The following is a 4,691-nucleotide window of genomic DNA, read 5'->3' on the forward strand; positions in this document are numbered from 1 at the left end:
TTCACGTTCATATTTTCTGTTGTAGAATAACACTATCTATGATTGTGATAAGTTGCATTTCATTATCTCTTTTTCACTTACGAGAAACAAGCAAAAGGAAAATGGTAAATGCTGTATTATTTTTAGTATGTCAGGCTATATTTATCCCTTGCCGGTATACGTTATTCAGAGGTTTCACTGTAGTAACTGCACAGTTGTCAGGTAAAATGAGAATCCAAGGCTACTTTGTAGAAAACCTAGTCCTTTTCTTTTTCAAAATTTTACTTTCACCGACAAAAGACACACACACACACACACACACACACACATATATATATATATATATATATATATATATATATATATATGGCATTTTGGGCGTGGCAAGCACTAACCTCTTCGCGGTGACGTGATTGACGTTCTCTCTCTTATACCTCCGTTTCTCCCCATAACCCCCCCCCACAAAACCCCACAAGAAGACCACTAACGTAGTAAACAACCGATCTGCCCTCGTCCCTCGCTTCCTTCAGTCACGCCAACTTACACTTGACAGAGTCGACCAGAAATTGCTTTCGTCATGAACTGTGGTGGTACTCGTGGCGGCAGGCAAAGTGAAACCACGATTCACATCAGAAGCAATTTAGCCTAAACGCAAGTAATTAACAGAAAAAATGGGGTTGGGGGAACAAGATTATGAAGGGGGGAGAAAAGGGCACTGATAGAAAGAGCGGTAAATAAACAGTGTTATAAAGGTACTGGTAATCAAAAGTCAAAAAGACTGTTATCGTCGATTGCTGTTTTAATCATTTTAAGTCTGAGCTTTTCTCATTTCGTTTATTACCATTCCTTTGTAAAAATGAAATAAAATGAAGACTTTGAAAATATTCATGCAATTATCCCCTAAAAATGGCAAAAATACTACCTAAAACTACACGCAACTTCAATCCGCTAGAACAATTGAGGTTAGGTATTTTTGAACTATACTGAGTGATATCAAATTTTCAGAGAAAGACAAAAAAGTCTAACGAATGTCAGTTTCTTTCAGAGCGAAAAATATCCGTTCCCCTTGTGTGAAAAAACTGACAGATCTTATAAGTGCCAGTGATGGTTTGAAGGGGTTGTCCAGCAGTGGTCCAGGAGTGGTTTTGAGTTAATACCTCTGATTGTACTATAGGGGTCACGATGGCTCAGTGATAGAGCGCTTACCTCTGCTGCTAGTTTGATCTCCGGCTAAATAAGGTCCCTAGTTTGATCTCCGGCTAAATAAGGTTATAATGGACAATGTCGTGTCCATAGGCTTTCTCGAGGTATTTCCGTTTCCTCCTTGCATTCCCATTCCGTCAGTTCTTTCATTATCATTCATTTCCCTTAATCATCTGCCTGCCTTAGCCTAAAAGATATAAAAACAAGGGACAAGTTAAACTGAAAGATTTCATTTAATTTAAATGGCCTTTGTCGCCTAACGAGATACGGAAAATCAAGTAAACTTTGTTGTGCGTTTTGAAGCTACAGTAAACCTCAAAAGACTTCCAAACGATGCAAATTAAACACTAAAACCGAAAGTAGTAAGTAGATCTATTACTTCCAGTTATAATAGGAAAATAAGGTCAGGCCTATCCTTCTGACCTGAACACACTGCTCATTTCTGGTTGCAATACGAAAATAAAAATCTGAGGTGAAACCAATCCGTGCGGAACTAAATTAATATAAAAATACTGCTTCTCACAACCTATCACTGTTTTTCTTACTACGGCGATCAGTGCTGGAAACCAGTGAATGTCCACTACTATGTGATCGAATAGAGGGTAAAACATCGAGGAGATACTCATTCTTGAGACGTCAAAGGCATATCAAGAAATTATTTCTGGCTTTTTATTTATTTATTTTATTTATTTATTTATTTATTATCAGAATGCTCGTTCTTCACACGGGGAGAATATGTTTCATTTTGCACATAAAGAGCACCAAAATTATCACCAATCAACTTAGAGACCCCGAAAACTGTAAATTCGACACTACTGTTGGTCATTTTTTTAAATGATTTTTACATTACAAGCTCCTTAGCAGTAACATCCCCCTCCTTCAAGTTGCGGGGCTGAATTTTGATTTAAACGGCATCAGAAGTGTCCCTGTTCATCTCAGCGACCCCGAAAACTATGGATTAGACACTAATGCCTGTCATTTTCGATCATGTATATACCTCCTTCTCTCCTAAGTTGCACCATCAAAGTGAAATGACAAGATCCTTTCAAGGTCGAACCTCATCTATGTTGAAAATTTAATCAAGATCGTCAAGGTTCGAGGTGGTTCAATAGTTATTGGGTCACAAACTTAGTCCCTTTCATTTATATATATATATATATATATATATATATATATATATATATATATATATATATATATATATATATATAGAGAGAGAGAGAGAGAGAGAGAGAGAGAGAGAAAGAGAGAGAAAGAAAGAAAGAAAGAAAGAAAGATTTGTTTTCCTGTTTTAACATAAAATTTAATGTTAAAAATAATCCCTGTAATGGGAAGATTACTTAAAATAAGATTCTGCCAAATCATATAACCATATTGATATGATTTCTATTATCAAATCTACGTGAAAAATTAATGTTTTTCTCAAGTGATCCCAAGATGATTAATTAACAAAATTCTTACTTAATTTTTTTTTATCGTTGGGTGAAGTTTTTGTTTTTACTACTAACTTAATTAAGGATTAAAAAAACGTTTTTATCATTAGGTTAATTTTTCATGTTCCTGCTTTCATTCTTTTTGTTTCATTAGCAGCGTAGTTAATCAATATATTTTTTCTACGTTAACAGTTAAATAGTGTAGGTGGTATATAGGATATCTTCTGAAATTGAAGCGGCGAGTTTTCTCCTCCTACTACTGTTTTACCCACCTATGTAAAGTTTAAATTGCGAATATTCTGCATTGCAGAGCAAGTCAACTTAACTTGAGAGATTGACGTCACAAGTACTAATAAATGTAGGCGTTTATATGTTTTTATAAAGTGTTCACTTTGAGAGCTGAATAATTCAGTGTGGTGCTCAAAAAAATAGCCCGTGGTGTATCGTATTAAATACTATTTGAAATAAATGTTTGAACCAAAGGCGGGTCTAGAATTTAAAAACTAGAGGGGGGCGGGGAAACCCGAATCCAGACTATGATCGGTATATGAAAAGTTTATAGTAAACTTTCAAAAATTTATAAATCATAACTTTAATTATTTTTGTCAATCAAAAAAATAGTTGTGAAAGCTCCTTCGTGGCTAAGCAGTTAGCGTACGCACCTTTGGCGTGGAAAGGCCCGGGTTCGATTCCCGGCGAGAGCTCATGTGGTTCGGATTCCACGTTCATCAGTAGGTCCCGTCTCATATATTCTCACAGCTGAAAAAAGAAGTTAAACTCAAAATCCAGTCAACTAAAAAAAGCTAGGGGTGAGCTAGGCCCCTTCCGGCCCCTGGCTAGCTCCGCTTTTGGTTTGAACATTGTTAGTAACTATCTTGAACTATATTTTTTTTTAAAATGAAATCAAATCGATTAAAATGCGTATCGTAATGGAGAAGAGATAGTTCAAAATCTATGTTAAAGTGTCTCAGGAGATCCTTAACTTAGAAATGAGATGGAATTTCTGGTTTAACCTTGTACCCTTATGTTCCGAAATAAAATTAAATATTTGAGTTTAACGTCCCACGATTATGCTCTTTGGGAGACGATGATTAAAGTAAGTGAATGATGATGGAATAATTGGTGGAATTAGAATATGGGAGGAAACGGGAGTACTCCCAAGAACAATCACGGACATGATGATGTCTATCACAAACTTACTTGGGCGGAGATCGATCCAAGGACCCAACGTATCAGAGGTAAACTCTCTACCAATGAGCCATCATTCTCCCAACTTATGTTCCGACACTAAAGGAGACAGTGATAAGAATAATGAATGAAATGGTGCAAAGAAGGCGGTGGAAGGAAATGGGAGAGAACCGACAAGACCCACCCACACACAAGGTATGCCCAACCATAAAGACTATTTTTCGCGACCTGGGATCGAATCATGAACCCTATGCACTAGAGGTGAGTGCTTCACCATTGACTCAATGATGCTTTCACCCAAGTTACGAAGATGAAACTTGGTATATAAGTTCTTCATTAAAAGACAAGTTGAAACATGTCCCAGCGTTTTCTTAAGTTCCGCTTTTAGGGTGAAACGGGGTAAATTTCTATAATTTTATTTTTCATTCTATTGAAATCAACGTTGCCTCTCTCACGAGAGGCCTGTAGCCAGCCAAAAATGTAGGGGTGGCCCGATCCAAAAATATTAGTTCATCCCATATTAGAGTTTATTTGCAAGCCTACCGGGAAAATTTAGGATGCGGCCCCCCTAGACCTCCCCTGGATACGGGCCTGTCTCACTATCACGGGAAAAATGGTTGTTCCTACATTTTGACTTCAAAACTTCTCATCTTGACTTTATTCTCGAATATTCTTACTTGTTAGTGTTTCTTCAGTCATAATTGCGATAAGTTTTCACATCATTACAAAAAATGAAATCAGTTGAAATATTTCAGTTTTACATCCAACGATTATGCTTTTTAGCTTAAGGGAGACTATGATTAAGATAAGTGAATGATGATGGAAGAATTGGTGGAATGAGAAAGTAGGAGGAAACAGGAATACTCCGAGAAAACCCACGGATACGAT

Source organism: Thermobia domestica, chromosome 3, assembly GCF_964235325.1.
Source record: "Thermobia domestica chromosome 3, izTheDome1.hap1.1, whole genome shotgun sequence".
Taxonomy (NCBI): Eukaryota; Metazoa; Arthropoda; class Insecta; order Zygentoma; family Lepismatidae; genus Thermobia; species Thermobia domestica.